The following is a 16,951-nucleotide window of genomic DNA, read 5'->3' as shown; positions in this document are numbered from 1 at the left end:
CGCCGCGGGGCCCCCCCCCCGGAGCGGCACCTCGCGGCCCCGCGGTTACTTCAGCCTGCGAAGGGCCCCGGCCGACGCGCACTCGTCCAGCGCCGAGAGCATCGACGGGTCCCCGCGCAGAGGTGGGCAGCGTGACCGGTGTGCAGTAGGGACTGACCCGGGTCCACAGTGACCTGCTCGGCTGAGTACGCTGGGGATTGGGGGCCGCTGAGGTACACGCCCTCCTGGGTCAGAAGCCGGCAGGTGGTCAACGAAGGATGCGAACTCGCGTCCTGAGTATTTTTCCAGCGATGAGCAGCCTCCTTGAGAGTCCTGGCTACCCCTGCCTCTTGCCGGTCGTGGGTGATACCCCTCTGGGTCTGCCACCTCGCCAGGGCTAGCCTGTCTGGGGAGAGATCACTTTGCCAGCCGGTGCCTTCTCCCTCCCGTGTAGGCTCAGCCTTCTCCGGGCGCAGGCCCTGCGTTCGCGCCTGCATGCGAGCCGGCCCTACCTTTGGGGCTGCTCCAGGGAGCCCAGGCTTTCCTGGAAGCTGCCGCACAGGTGCAGCTGCCTGGCCAGGAGAAGCCACAGCATTCATCTTGGCTGCTCTCCCTGCTCCAGTCTAGTCTTCCTGTGGCTGCTGCCATCTGCGAGTGCCATGGTGTGACCCTAACTGACCTGGCAGCCCTCCTGTACCCAGCTCTTGGTAGAGACAGTTTGCTATACCGGTGGGGGCCGAGGGACAGGGATGATGTAGGCCTTTCACGACAGCTTCCCTGCCAAGTGGCATCTTAATGGGGAAAGCAAATCTGGGACAGGATTCCGTTTCCTAGTAATGTATGCTAGCAAACGGGCAGGAGAATCACAGCCCTGAGGCCTGTTCTGAAATTTCAGTCCTCTGTTTTCTTATGCCCTCCTGCAGGGATCTTGCTGCTGCTGAAGGTTCCGGAGGCAAATATGATATTCTCCTGCAGGAATCAGTTAACCTTCTGGTAGCATTTGGGAGTCAGAGCCTCCAGAAACTTCAAAACTCTGGTCCCCCTCACCTGTATCATCCTGAAGGGAATAGGCTGGAGCTGGAGGATGGGGCTATATTGTTAAGCTCTACTTATGTTGGGGGGTGGTATGTTTAAAGATACTTTAGCCACAGGCATGTGGCCACACATTTAACAACCAAAAATCATTATCTTTTTTCCTAATTCCCCAAACCTGCTGCTAATAGGGATAAAGGTAGTTGGAGTTTGGGCTTTTGATTAGCAGTTCTCAACTACTATCTAGCCACTCTTGAGAAGAGGATATTCTTCCAAGTGGACTTCACAGGTCAGCTGACTGGCCTAGGGTATGGTATCATTAAAACTAATCAATGCAAAGAAATCATTGCCCTTAATTGAAGTATTTTAAGATAAGCTGAAGACAAAATAGTCATTTCTGATATGCTTCTAATGATCTTCAGAATGTGATGGGGAAGGGTTGAAATCAAGCAGTTGAACATGTGAATGTGCAGTAATGTTAAAGTCTGATTTTTTTTTTAAACTAGTGAGTATATAAGGTTAGTTACCTGTTGCCTGGTATGTGTTGGTGTAGCTTGCCAAAAACGTCTTGTTTTAAGCCACCTTGGAGCACTTTAGGAGGAACTGTGTTTGACTCCAGTCCCTTCCTGCATCCTCCTAAAACATTAGAAAATGACATGAGTTACTTTGCTAAAACATTTGGTCTGCACAAAGTTGCTTCTGTCATCATTTGCATCCAGAGGAAGTTCAAATCTGAAGGCCCTAGTTCTCTCTTTAATAGCAGGCTTGCATCTTTTGTTCTTGTGGACTTTGTAGAAAATAGTAATTAACTGCTTGGGTTCCAGACCCATGAGAGAGACACAGAGACAGAGCTGCACAGACATTGTTTAGAATGAATGAGTTTCATTGTGGTTCCTGCTGATACAAGTTAAAAGCATTTGAGGTTTGGGTAAAATGGATTGATAGTAGATTTGGAATAGTTAAAGGTGTGAGGGGTGCTGGAATTTTTCCCTTTAGGGCAGTATAAGATAGTAAAGGTAGTAATTATAGTAAAGCTTAGTTTGTCCCTTGTGGTCTGTCCTTCTCAGGGTGGAATAACTGAGACATAACACTACTAGCATTGTGGATTGGGTAGAAAAATGGAATTTTAATCAACTAGGTTATAGCACACATGGTCAGAACTCTAGGGCCTCATTTTCTTCTGAAGTTCTAGGTAAACAGACACCCACACCCACACATACACACACGCGTGCGCATACTGCGTCTTTCACCTGGATAAAATCTTTGCCTTTGGCTAAAATATCTGAAATGTCAGTGTTCTCAGGATTTTGGTAAGGCCGGTATCTGTTACTGTAAAATGTGCAGTGCCATGTGCCCCCCATCCATCACCCCCCACCTTAACAACATCTCATTTTTTTATACTTCTTCAGTTTTTATGTATTTGCTTCCTAAGATCTACATTATTCAAAATTTAGGAGCTTTTTAAATGAGGTTTGGGATTTAGGTAAAAGTCTCTTAGGTAACATTCAGGTGCCGAGGATCCTAAACTGTTTCCATGTAAATGTTCACAGGGTGCAGGTTCACAAAGAATTGCCTGAACTCTCAGGACCAGGTAGGTTTGCTGGTCTCAGACATTTTGGATTTTAGCAAGATAAAATGGTCCGTGTTATAGAACGCCACCTGTGAGGTCGGCAGCACCCTGTAATCTCACACTAGTATTTTGCAACAAAGCCTGAGATATTCATATTTCTTATAATAAATAGTGATTAAAAATAGCCTCATGCCAGCTCAGTCTGGTTTTGCCACCAAAAGAATTTGCTAGACATTTATGAATAAAGTTCCAGTCTCAGATCTTTGTGGATTTTAGAATTACAGATACGCTTGTTACAGATCTGTAACAGGATAAATATGAAGAAGCATCACTGACTTTCTTTAAATCTTCGCCATAATGTTTTAAAAATTGGAGTTCTTGAAATATAAAGTAAGTTAGAGGTGACATCATCCGGAGTAGGTTTTCTTTCTGTTAGAATTTTTCTGTCTTCCTTTAAGAAACTGCCATTAAACTTTTAAATTGGCCATAGGAAAGTAATAAAGGACTAAATATTACGTTAAATATTCAATTTGGCTTCTTAAAGTTAAATGCTTGCTAGCATGGGGAAGTGAGATAGAGTCTCTTTTTTAAAACATGCACAGACTCCCACTTACGTGTACCTTTGGTTTTCCTGGATTCTTAACTCAAGGCATTTAGGATGAAACACCTACCTTTGGAATGATTCTCTTGTGCTGTGTTATCCTAGTTGGAACTCATCTATTTGGGTTCTTTACCCTGATGTAGAACATTCACCTCCCAGCCTTCCAGGGCTGATCCTTTTCTGCAAGGCTTACAACTATTAGTGAGCCAGCAAACATTTCAGAAGGACCCTGTGTCAGATCAAGGGCAGTCTCGAGTGACCTGATACATATGAATTAGGGCAGAGTCTGTTGACACGAATATAATTTAATATAAGAACAGAACAAATAATAAATGATTAATGACATTGTAGGGTGTCACCTTGCAGTGCATGCTCTCTGCATCCCAATGGGTGCTATGTGAGCCAAACTGCCGCACTTCTTGAACCTCTGGGCCAGTGAAGCCAGCACAAACAGTGCCCATCCAGATAGTTTCATATCTTTAAGGTGTTCTCTTGCTTGCTGTCTGGGGGATTGATTACAGCAATAAAGTGATTCATGAATACCTCTTACTGAGGTTAGCTTTTTAGATTAGTAATTTACAACTGATAACTGACAGCACATTTTATGAGTGGCTTAGTTCTTTAATTTCTGAGTTCTGTGGTTTGTATCAGTTAGTGTCAGGTGATAGATTGGCATTTTTTGTAGTTGAAAACAAACACTTCAGTAGAAAAAGTGAGGAAAGAGCAATTAAATGAAATAAAATAAAATAAAATAGCTTGCTATATTTTTATTTTTAGAAACTGATTATATACTCAGTTTTTTATTATTAAAAAAAGAATAGCCCTAGGTAGAGTTCACTTGCTTTTTATAAACGATTCCAGATAGTAATTTAGGAAAATCCCCATGGTTTTTGTTAAACAAAAACAATGTTTTGTTCAGGGGTAAAATTGTTCTCCTGGAGACAGGACAGTTGCACTTGGGGTTCAAGGAAGAACTGCGCTGAAGGTCAGCTAAGTAGCCTTCTGTGCAACCACTGGACTATGTCTTGCTGTGTTTATTTCCTCAGGGTAGAGGCCATGTTTTAGCAGAGGCCACCTGTTAACATCTTTCCTTATGATTTCTTGGGCTGGAATATCTTACCGCCAAAGGGATGTTCAGAATACTTCTGCCACAGAGATCTGGTTTTAAAAGGCACATTGCAGCAAATTGGAAGTGTAAGACCCAGTTATAAAATACCAGTATTATTATTTTTTAAGTCATCCCATTGTTTTTCTAATGCAGTAACAAATACTGTACTGAGTTTCTGTAGCATGTTTTGCACTTACTAGGTAACAGGGAGCTAGACCTCACTAAAGCACAATTTCTTTCTTCAGAGGTCAATAGTCTACTGGGAGAGATGGAAAAGTTCCAGTGAATCACAACCTCAACGGGCTTCTTCAGGGAAGATATGACTGTATTTCTCTCCACAGTGTATCTCTATTAGAGCACTAATCCCAGTGTGTAATGATAACCTTATTTACATGCCTGCCAGTTCTCATGACATGCATATTTCTCTTCTATGTACTGCAGAGTTAAGGACACTGTGCTTGGCACATAGACTCTTAGTAAATGTTTGCGGGAGAATTAATGAACAGGGTAACTTAGAAGAGGGAGTAAAAATGTCCTTGCATTAAAGGGAAGGAGTTAATGAGGGCCTCACAGAAGGGTGAATGAACCTGATCTTGTAGTATCAGTAGTTTACCAGGTAGAGAAGACTCTTTACCAGCAAGTTGGCTGGGATTTCTGTAGTTAATTGCAAATAATTTATAACTGCTCCCAGATCTGTATGACTAGCGCCAACACTGAGCATGAAACAGGATGTTACTGCTTCCACGAGGAGTTTTTTACTTTTTGGGGAAAAAAAATTTTTTGTCATAAGGTTTTTGTTTCTAATAGGAATTCTCCATTAGGCTATTGTCAATTTTTTCCTGTAATGATTGGAAACAATTATATTAATTTTAAATGACTTTAGAATGAGCAAAATGTTTTATTTATTGAGGGTAGTCTTGTGATTCAGATAAAGTATGCCCAGCTGCGCTGATATCTCCAGGTGATTAAGAACAGAATTGGTATTAAGGTCAACCGATTAGCAAAAAGAGGGGAGATTATTGTCTTTTCATTATTTTGAAGGAAGTACCATCTGCCCATGATTGTTTTGGTCTAGGTTTTATTCAACCCAAATTAGAATCCACTGTGGTGTTGATTTTTACTTGTTTGTGACTGACAGAATTGTTTCTCACTTTTGATACATGTCTTTGCCTATGTTCTCTTTCCTCCTGTTAACTTAAGACATTAACAGAGATGCTTCAATAATATTAAAAAAGTACGTCTGTATTCATTTGGCTAGTTTTAATTCAAAGATGGGTCTTGGCCCTTTGCTTTCTTATAATCTTTTCATTTTTCTAGTTTGTTTATTTATTTATTTATTTTGAATTGGAGTCTCACTCTATCACCCAGACTGTAGTGCAGTGGCCGCTCCTGGCCACCGCAGCCACGACCTGCTGGGCTCCAGCGATCCTTCTGCCTCAGCCTTCCAGATAACTGCAACTACAGGTGCACGCTACCACGCCCGGCTAAATTTTTTTTTTTTTTTTATTGTAGAGATGAGGTCTCGTCAAGTTGCCCAGGCGGGTCTCGAACCCGCGGGCTCAGGCAGTCCACTCATCTCAGCCTCCCAAAGGCATGGGATTACAGGCTGAGCCACCGAGCCTGGCTCTAGTTTATTTTAAATTGCAACGTCACTAACAGATCTGCAGGCTGAGAAGGCTTACCAAAAAGTAAGCTCCCCTTACCAAAAGTAAACTGGTTCAGAAGATAGCAATACCCTGCTCTGTCATTCAGTACCAGAGTGTACCAGTGAGAGAGGCTTGTGAAGGGATCATTTTGACTTCTCATCTAACAAATGAAGATGATTTTATGAGGTGTGTTTTGGTTGGTGCAAATGAAAGGGAAAAGACTGGTTGCTTTCCTATACTGTCCTTTGTTGGGAAGGGCTAAGAAGTATTGAATTCATTTCTGGCGTGATCCTTAGGTCCAAGATTTCATATGACATAGTACACCAGTTGGTAAACACACAGGGTCGCTCCATTATTTCGTGTCTGGCTAGCAGGGCACTGATTCGTTTGAGTGGTTGTTCATTTGTTTGAGATGGTCGTCAAAGGGAATCTTGTGTTCCCTCTTGCTCTCTGTGCCTGTCGTTGCAAGGGCTTCTTTGAGCTGGTCTGCTGACTGTCACACACTTGAGAATTGACTCAGTAAACAGTGCCATCAGCTTTTCTGATGCAGTCCTGCCTGCTCAAGCTCTTGCAGGAGATCAGAATCACTGAGATGCCACATCTTCTGTTGGAGGGTGGGGGGAGCATGTTTTATCTAATTTCTGCTATTGTGCCCTGGTTAACTCTTTGGAAAAAAAAGAAAAGCATAACAAATTGTTCTATGAAATATATAAAGCAATTTTAGTCTTAAGGATGCATATTTGTAACTTTCCTGCAAGTCCTGCTGTCTTAGAAATGGGCACAGTTGCTTATGGTGCTGGTGGTCCATGAGACGCTGGTTCCTGCTCCTCTTGGGACCATGCAGCTGGTTGACAGCCCCAGGATTCTTGGATGTCTCACTCTTCTGGGTATTTCCATTCCCAAACAAGAACCCCAGCCTTCTGAAAGTCTTCTCTTTTTTGGATTTATAAGTAGACACCTACTCTGCTTTTCTGATTTGGTTTGAATGGTTTGTGAACCACTCTGGAAGTCAAGTCCATTGAAGACACTGGGAATTTTTAATTTGGGAGAGAAGACTGGGAGCATAGAAACATCTCTCCCAGTATGTGAGAAGCAGTCATAAAAAGGACACGGTAGTTAGCACTGAATAATAAAACTTAGAAGGAAAGAGATTTTTGACTCAGAATTAGGTCATTTCTCACAAGCTTAACCATCTCACTTCAGAATAGGCTGGCTTTGGAATAGGTGGAGAGTTCCCTGCCACTAAAGGCATCCAATTACAGGCAAGTCAGGGAATGTTGGTAGGGGTGCTGTGTTTGTTGTCTGTGGGGTAGAATTGATAGTCTTTAAGTTCTGTCCTAGTTTTTAGGGTCTGGAGTCCTTTCAGGATTTAGAATGCTGCTTTTTTTTTTTTTTTAAACGTGGTCTTCTCTCACGGAGTAGCTCTCTCCCAAACTTAAAGGAAGAGATAATTGTGTGGAATTTCTTTGGGCTGTCCTTCTGTATGCCCCCCTCCTGGGTCCTGCCTTTGCATCCTGTTTCATTCTGCGGGCTAATCTGAGACTTAATAAGAGTTCTGCCTGCCAGCTGGAAGGAGCTGGGTGGGCATTATCCGCTCCTACTCTTCACTCCAATCAGCTCCCCTCCACAGTACTGCTTCCCTGGCTTGTGGTTGGCCACTGAGCCACTCATGGCACTGATGCCTTTGTCCTTTTGGCAGCCAGGTGGAGGGTGATGGCTGCACATACCTTCATCTGATTCTCTTACAGCCTTTCCTTTGCTGCTTTCTAGGACACTTGACTCTTAAACTGATTTCACATGTGTGAGTAATAGCATGCTGATGTCAGGAAAGAAATAATGTTTTTCTGTTTCTTGTTGGAACACCTTTAAGTTGCCACATGGAGAAAGTGGAGTATCTTCATTTGGTGGATTGGGTTTAGTCTTGGCTGCAACAGCATGCAGATGAGCAAGATGGCCTTGGCAATTTATTTAACTTCCCCGAGCCCTATCTACCTTGTGCATGTAAATGGGTGTTCCACTGTGCAGCCTGGCATCAGATCTTTGCTTTGTTTTATTTACCTATAATACATTAAACAAAAGACTTAAAGATAGAAATCTCATATGTGGCTGTGTTTGCATTTTTTTGTCTCTATTTAATATTTGTGTGTGTCTGTAAAGTTGAGTTCTCACTATGTTACCTAGGCTGGTCTGGAGTCCTGGGCTCAAGCAGTCTTCTCACCTCGGCCTCCCAAAGTGCTTGGATTACAGGCGTGAGCTACCATGCCCAGCCCTTTGTTTGCATTTATAGATACACTTTTGCCCAGGCGGGCTTGTTATATCTTGAAACTACAAGTTAAGCTTGTATTTTCTTGTTTTTACTTTCCCTGATATTTTTTCTTATCCTTCAACTTAACTACTTCTTTTAAAATTATTGACTATTGTAACCTAAAATTATAAATGAGAGAACAGTCATCTTTTTCTCCTCCTTTGGCTTATTCCACGTCCCTCCTCTCTTTATTCCTGTCACTAGAGGAGTAACTGTTACTTTGTAGCATATGGATTCATTTCATTCCTGGTATAAGCCAAATACGTGTTTATTTCGGAAAGCTAGTCTGGGCACTGTGTCCTGACATTACCTTTCATAATACCTGTTGTGCTCTTCTCCTGGAGGGATGGCAGCCAGAGAGAGTATCGCCTGAAAAACAGAGTTAACTATATTCTTGAGATTTCAGTGAATAATGATTGATGTTCTTTGTTGGGAATGGCTTGCAGTCTTCAGAGTAATAAAGCACTGGTATGACATATTTATCAAGTTTGTTCAGTTAATAACACACATTGCTTGGTGAATTCTATATTTTCAGATATTTAGGTTTTCTAATATAATGATGCACATAGTGCTATTTGGACTTGTGTTATAGTGAAGCTGATATTTTGACTGTTGGTTTGTATCTAAAGTACTACTACTTTGGATAAAAGCTTAACCATTGAAGATAATGTTATAAACTATAGTGCCAACAAGTAACCCTGGTGAGAGGAACTTCAGGTTTATATGCAAGAGGTCAGAGCCTGAGGACCTGGTCCCATAACTGGGTTTCCTTGTGGGAACCTACAGCCTAAGACGGAAGAATGGTAAGTATGTATTCACAGAAGATTGATAAAATCTGCTTTATTTTATCAAATATAAAAGGAGCTCAAGTATTAAGAAATTGGTCGGGTTTGGGCAGGATTTGGGCTTTGATCTGCCTGTGGGAGAATGTTGGGCCTGAGCCCTGTGGGGTGGGATGGGGTGGGGGTCTGGGTCTGAGTGTGAATGCTGGTGTCCAGAGGGGTCAGGGCTTCATATTCTCCCCTCCACCCCACTGGACACTGTGGCTTGGGAAGTACCCTTGGACCTGTCCATTTGGACCAGTCTTAGGTAAGTTGATGTGTGGATCCTCCTACCTGTTCCTGGGCTCTCTGTGGTCTAGTGAAAGGGGCCCCAGGCAATCTCTTGAAGCCATGTAGGGAGGCACTGAGGGTAGAAGGCTGACTTCTCCTGGTCCCTTGTATTTGGAGGAGAGTGAGTGGCATCCATATTGGCTGGTACTGATGTTGCAGAGTGCCTAGATAGGTGTGTGCAGCTGGTTGTACCTTTAAGGAGTATCCTGGCAGGGTTTTCCATTGGCCTGCTTCTCCTTGTTAGGGATGCTGTTATTATGCAAATCTCCATCTTCAGGCTTCATTTGGAGTTGGCAGAGCCACACTTCCTGGACTACCCTGGGCCTGCTTCCTCCTCCATATACCTGGATTGACACCAGGACCATGAGCCCAGATGAGATGACTGTGCCCATGGCTGCAGTGCAGGATGCATGTAGCCAACCTTATTTTTCCTATCTTCCTTTCAGATGGGCAATTTGCTGATGTCCCTGAGAGTTCTGGCCCCTTTAACACTTAGCACTACCCTTCTAAGTGCTTCACAGGTAGAAAATATGGAAGACTGAGCTGATCTTTATACCATGCTAGTTAACTACCTTATCTGCTCCCTTCCCCCAAGACAGCTGGATACATTAAGAGTCACTTAGATTCTTTGTTCTTACAAAGACCTGGTAATTTAAAGTTTGAAAACTTTATCCACTCATTCTTGAGACGAGATTCCAAGTTCACAAGACAATAATAAAGGAAATGTATATGAACCTAAAAGCATAATAGTTATCGTGTGATTTTTATACCAACTGTTAGCATTGATCGATGCTTAATGAATAACATGCTCTTATGACTTTGATGTGTTAATTGTTTTTAGGGTTATTACTAGATGAATGGTTTGGGAAGTACAGTATTATTGAAATTGATTACTTTCCACGTGTGTGTATAACATCATGTCCCATAGAGGATATAATTTAGTTTGCATATTTTACACTGTGATACTGCACTGCTGTTTTTTGTTGTTTAACATAGAAATAGCAATAAATATATTGTGAACTCCTCCTTTCACATTGATCATAATTTATTTCCACCCTAAAGAATCCATGTAGTCACTGGCTAAGAATGAGGCATCTGGAGCCAGAATCCTGGTCCTGCCATTTTTGAGATGTGTGACCTTGAACAAGTTATTTAATCTCTCTGTGCCTCAGTTTCCTCATCTGTAAAATGGAGATTGATAATAGCATTTAACCTGCTGGACTGGTGATGAGGGGATTTGAAGTGTGGGTGTGTGCTTGAGCATGTGTGTAGTGTGGCTTAAGGCAGCACAGGGTACAAAGAAGTGTTCTGTGCACCTTACCTGCTATGATTTTGCATTCCTTCTTGTTGGTGGATTCATCCCACCCCTCCAAACACAGGAAATGTTCTGTAAGGAAGTGCTGGTGCCCTGCTGGCTTGCTATATGTATGGGAAATCTTATTCTCTTGGAAAATGAAAAGAAAATTCTTTCCTCTAAGACAGAATGGGTAAATTAGTGATCCCTTAAAAAGAAGTAGCTATTTTAGATTCTACTGATTTTTTTCCTTCTTTTGAAATGTGCTTACCTCCCCAACATACATATTTTTAAAAGTTTAATAAGTATTGTAATTGATATTTATAACTTATAGATATAATTTATAGATTAAAATAAATAATAATTTACTCTGTGATATTTATTTATCTGTTTGTTTGTTTTTTGAGTTGCGGTCTGAATCTGTCGCCCAGGCTAGAGTACAGTGTCATCATCATGGTTCACCACAGCCACAAACTCCTGGGCTCAGGTGATCCATCTGCCTTATTTTTTAAAATTTTCTGTATATATGAGATCTTGCTGTGTTGCCCATGCTGGTGTAAAACCCTTGGGCTCAAGTAGTCCTTTTACCTTGGCCTCCCAAAGTGCTGAGATTACAGGCATGAGCCACCACACCCAGTAATGATCTGTAATGAATCTGTAATTTAAATGTCCTAAATTTAAATTTTTAATATTTATAAATAATGTGTTAGTTGAAGAATTTTTGAATTGTAAGGTGTGTGTGCTGAAGCTGAGAGTCCACCTGTCTACTCCTTTGAGAAGATGACTTTTCTCTAAGGCACCCGTGATTACTCTTCACCCCCATCCTAGGATTCACTCTAGGGTAAAAATAGCCATTGCCTAGGGTATCCCTTTTAGATGTTAATTCTTAAGTGGAATTATGGGATAGTTGGGTTCTCTGAGGCTTCCTTTTGGGGATTTGGCGGCTGTTTCTGGCACTAGAGGAACTGTAAGTTTTTCAGCAACTTCCATTGTCTTCATCTGTCACGTTCAGAGTAGCATCTTAGAAATGAGTGACTTTTGCTGATTTTTTTTTTTTTTTAGAGCAGTAGTCTGGACACACATTTATCTCTTTTCTGAAGTATACATGGGAAGCTGCTGGCAAAAGGAAATGGGTAACCTCTTTCTTGTATGAAAGAGCTTACCGTTTGCCATCCACTCCTGCTTGAGTTTTTAGAGTGAGATGGATAACTTGTCAGTATCACTACTGAGGTTAGAGGCTGTTTTTGAGATTAGGGATTGTGACCATCTAACAATAGTCTATCAGGCATTACCCAGGAACACCAGAGCCTACTTTGGATCATGCAGTGGTGTTCTAAATAAGTCATTAGGCGGCAGTCATGGCCCATCTAATCTAAGATGACTGAGGTACAAGTCAACTGGGACCTTCCTGAGGCCCTTGCTCTTGGGGTCCTCTGACTCAGGGGTGGCTGGTGTCAGTCCACTGTAGTCACAACCTCCAGAGACCCCAGGGACTATGAGAGCCAGGTCTGAGGGTCTCACTGAGATTGGATGGGCTGGTGTAGAATCATGGTGTTGACAGAGGATTCCCCTTTGCCTGTGATAGGGTTTTTCTTTGTGGCCCTAATAAAAACAGAAGAGTTTTTGAGTGGAAACCAAAAATCCCCCTTTTGGTCAAGTTTAGCCCTTGCCTGTCTTGCCCTGCTTTGTTGGTTCCTCCATTCATATGTTAATTCAGCAGGTACCTTGTGTCAGGTACTAAGTAGCATGAGGGATTTCTCCTGTCTCTGAGTCACACTGAGCCCTGTTACTCCCTCTCCTGTGTGGCTACCACTTGGGTGTCTGAAATGACTTCAGCCATTTCTCCCGGGAAACACATGACCCCTCATCTTCTTGATTGTCCTTTTCTGTTTTCCTTCTTGTCTTCAGTGGCTTCCAGAAAAGGTTGTAATACTCTCCATAATCTGACCAGGAAGAGGACAGTGTGGCAGGAGTGCCCTCACTACTCCCTGCTTAAACAGGATGCATGTATCTGGACAACTGAAGGCAATGGGCAGTTTAGTTTTCATTCTGAGAGAAATGACCAGTCATGCCATGTTGTTAGCACCACTTGATCTTTTTCATTGTAAAAAGGTAAATAAAAACATTGAACTCCAGAGCTCTCTTTTTGAACTTGGAAGATGTATCATATGGTGAAGCAGAAGTTCCCACATGGTAACTGTGCTGGGTACCAGATAGGAAGTAAGGTCCAAGTTGAGTAGAAGGTCAGATGGGTGATTATCATGAGACCCTCTGCCATGCTGGATGTGATTTAGCAGTAGAATTTGTTCAGGAGTTTGTTTTGGTCCCTGGTTTTGGAAGGCATACCTTTTGTATTGGAAATTTTTTGTTTTCCAGAATAAAAATTTGATGTTTCCTAAATTATATCCTGGGTATGAAATTCATGCACTTACAGCTAGATTCAGGTACAAACAGGAGCTTGGGCACAACCACTGACAGATTCAAATTCAACATCTAAGTTGTTCCAAGGAAAGCACTTGGGAGTGAGCACTTCCTCACTCTCTTTCCGTTCACTCCCCACATAATCCTGATGAATCCTGACAGACTTATCACTTATAAGATTGCTCATTTGACATGCAAGTGGCATGTCAAGTGGATGGGGGCTGATAACAGTTTCTCTTGGCCTCAGTTTCCTTGTGTGTCCAGGGAAGGGATGAACCCTGGCTCAAAAAGTGAACGTTATTCTCAGCAGAGGAATCTTGCATTTGCTATCAGACAGATTTGCATTCTTATGGCAGTTAATTTTCCACACTGCAGGAGATCTTTGTGGCATTTCCCTTTCCTTTTTCTTTTCTTTTTTAGGAAGCAGGATTTATTGAAAGGACAGAAAAGCTCCCACAGTGTGAGGGGACCCAAAGGGGTTGCCCCATTTCCCTTTTCTTTAAAGTCTAAGGCAGGATCCCTTGGAAGGAGATCAGGTTCTCAGGTTCCATCAGGTGTAACGATGTCAATTTTAACATTTCTCGATAGCAAATGTTAACCCATACCCTTTCTTTATATCTGGAATTTCATTGCCATGCAGATCTTTGCATCCTGACTTTATAGGTATGTAGTTGACATACCTTTGGGAATGACAATCTGATTTTTTTATTTTTTTTTGAGTTGGAGTCTCCGTTGCTGAGGCTGGAATGCAGTGGCACACTTGTGGCCACCCCAACATCCACCTACTGGGCGCCAATGATCCTTCTGCCTCAGCCTTCCAAGTAGCTGGAACTACAGAGGCGCGACCACGCCTGGCTAATTTTTTTGGGTTATTGTAGAGACAAAGTCTCGCCAAGTTGCCTGGGCTGGTCTCAAATCCGTGGGGTCAGGCAGTCCACTTGCTGAGGCCTCCCAAAGTGCTGGGATTATAGGCTGAGGCACCCAGCCCAGCCCGATTTTTGTGTATAATGCAAATGATAGTCATTCGATATTGGTTAGAAATCTGGCTTAGGTGGGTTTCTAGATAAGTAAATTGGATGCATATCAGTTTAATTTGATAAAACATGCAGACAAAAACATGTTATTTGAGATGTCTTTTTTCCTACAAAGACCATTATTTGAAACGAAGATTGTTTACATGGCCTGCCTGCTTTTTACTTTGTTTCTAAAATAAACAGAAATGCAGGAGTGCTACCTTCATTCAGATCAGATTTATCTTCATATTTGAGACTCAACAGACATGAGAAAAGTCAAATGATTTACATCATTAGGCATCTCTTTGAGAGGAAGGCAGGTAGGTGTTCTGGGGAAATTTGGGCTGTCTCTGGTAGAAGGATGTTTTCCTCTTACCTCTGTCCCCTGATCTTGGACAGTCAGGCCTGAACCTTTCATCTATGCTTTGTAGTCTGTAGACTGGTAGAATTGTCAGTATTTTGGTGTCCGACTCCTCATTTTGCTTGTTGGTGTTTTGGTTCCATGTGTCAATCTGTGGAATGCATGTGTGCAGGTCTTCTCTGCTTTCCTCACAGATCCTTTCCCAGCATTGACCTTCCATTTTCTCTGGAAAGTCACACTGTTAGCCTCTCCACTTCAGACATGCTTCCAGAACTTTCTGCCTCTCCCTAGGTCCTTAGTATGCTCTGCAGATGTAAGCTGCTTTCAGAAAAGACCGGATCCTGCCATTTCAAACTGCTGGAATCTGTTGTATCATTTCTATGTTCAGGTCGGTGGGGAAGTGGGAATTGGAATTTTTTACTTTTGTTGAGATTTTTGTCATGGCCATGTGGCTAGACAAGGGAGTTGCTGCTGAAATAAAAGTCACTGTTTATTTTGGTAACAGTTTCGAGGAGTAGGAGAGTAAATAGTAGGACCAGGCCTGAGTCCTATCATCCTGCCTCTCAGTGCCAAACTGTGCTATTGGAGGAATAGCGCTGGTTGTGCCTATTTTTAGACTGATTTTCTTGCAGTGTCTCAATAATGAAATTGCAACAGCTGCTACACCTGTGTGACATTTATCGGGCCAGGCAGTATTGGAAGCCTTTTGCATACTTTCCTGCTGTGATTCCAGCAACAAACCTGTGCAGTAGATGATTGTCCCATAGATCAATAAGATTAATTGGTTATCTGCATAGAGCTCAATATTTGTAGAGAGATTAAGACGTCAGGCCAAGGCCGCCACCTGGTCAGCCAGGAACTTTAGGGCTCCTGCTTTTAAAGCAGGCTCCTGTACTTCCCTTAGGAAATGACCCCAACCCTGCCTATCCCACAGACACTCTGTTCATTCCCTGACATTGATAGTCCTGGGTGCTTGGGAGTTAGAGCAAGAGTGATGTAAAAATGAGGTTGCTATGTCCACACATCACTGTGTAGCCCATTGGACGGACCTGGTGTGAGTCTGCTGCCCTTCATAGGCCCTTGGAATTGCCATGCAATATCCAGCCCTTCGTTGATGAGCAGGGATTCTGTGGTTAGAGCCACAGAACATAACACATTTGGACCACAGAGAGAGAGAAGTAGGCAGAACAACTTGTGCAGGAAAATAGTGGTGCATTCGTAAGCTAGAGGGAGATGGGATGGCATGGTGACTGTTGTCCTGTCCTCTACAGGTTCTGAAGGTTTTAAGTGTGTTTCTCAACTCCTTTTTTTCCTTTCATTGTCATTTCAGGCAGGCAGTTTCTGTTGAACCTCAAGTTGGCAGGCTGCCGTAAGAGTCTTCCATAACCCTACTTTTCTCTCCTCTAAGCCCGAGTAATGAAATATCTGCCACATTTCCAGTCAGTTGAGATGTTCACTCTAGAGCTACAGTGCTGGTAAACTTCCCTGCATGTGTGTGCATGTGCACATGTGTGCATGTGTTGACTGTCACCTGTGGAGCCTGGGCTGACAAGGCTGATGCCCGTGCCAGGAGAGCATCTGGGTGGTAAGGGGCTGGTATCTTGCATCTTCTTCCTTGGTGATTCTTTGCTTTGTTGAGCACTTGAGGACCTTTAGTGGCATTTACAGTATTTCTACAAACACTTCTTGTGTTTCTTGTTTTTTCCCCTGGGCTATTGGGAAATTTATCTCATTGTTGCATGAACAACAAAATGATGTCATAGCACATATAAGGGTAACTGGGAGCTCTAAACCCCTGGGTCTCCCTCTTTATGGGTTTTCATGCCATACTGTATCTCTTCTCTCGGTCACCAATGGGTCCTTTCTGTCTTCCTTGGGCAGTGAAGGCTCACTTCCTACCCCAGGCTTGGGGCCAATCCAGTGGTTTCACTTTTACTACTCAGAGGACTTGGGCACACATTTCTAAAACAAGCAAGCCTGGAATGTTGAGCTGTGAGAGACTCTGACCCTTTGCACTCTACCCTTTAAAGGTGAACGCAGCAGGACTGGAGGAGAGTTGCTCCTGGGGCTGGGGGGCTGCAGCCTGGTGGGCAGGTGCAGGAGGGATCTCCTCCCAGCATGCTCCCTGCAGGCTTGGCTCTTCAGGTACAACTCTGTTCCAGAGGCAGAACCCACATCGGAGCATTTGACACTGTGCATTTGAAACATTTAGACACAGCCTCTAGTTTAGAATAAGTGATGGCCAAAGAGGAGAGTGTGGTTTGCTCCTAGCTTCCTAAGCCTCAGAACCACATTGCATGCAGAATCCAAGTGAGTATGGTTGTTAAGTCTGGACATCGTTAGCAGAGCTTCTGTCCCAGGAGCTGTACCTGACCGGGCAGCCAGTGCTCCTGGGCTCTCAGTGCTTTTGCTGAGTGCTTCTGGAGAGGTGTGGGCTTCCTGACTGTTGATAGACTCCTGCTTGCTTGGTGTGGGTGCATTTGGTCTTGAATTTTTGTTGCTCTTTGGG

At 43.0% G+C, this 16,951-nt stretch overlaps 1 protein-coding gene across 1 annotated transcript in view; it reads left to right on the top strand.

Moving 5' to 3' along the window:
• The first annotated feature begins 30 nt into the window (after nt 1–30).
• The window catches only part of AGAP1 (ArfGAP with GTPase domain, ankyrin repeat and PH domain 1), a 423,994-nt gene continuing 407,073 nt past the window's right edge, over nt 31–16,951 (top strand). The window contains exon 1 of the mRNA XM_021710731.1: nt 31–122. The gene's annotated coding sequence lies outside the window, so the exon portion shown is untranslated. The remainder of the gene's footprint in view (nt 123–16,951) is intronic.

This window comes from Carlito syrichta, unplaced genomic scaffold (assembly GCF_000164805.1).
Source record: "Carlito syrichta isolate Samal-C Ts95f unplaced genomic scaffold, Tarsius_syrichta-2.0.1 Scaffold298871, whole genome shotgun sequence".
Taxonomy (NCBI): Eukaryota; Metazoa; Chordata; class Mammalia; order Primates; family Tarsiidae; genus Carlito; species Carlito syrichta.
This window is presented reverse-complemented; position numbering and strand designations above follow the sequence as displayed.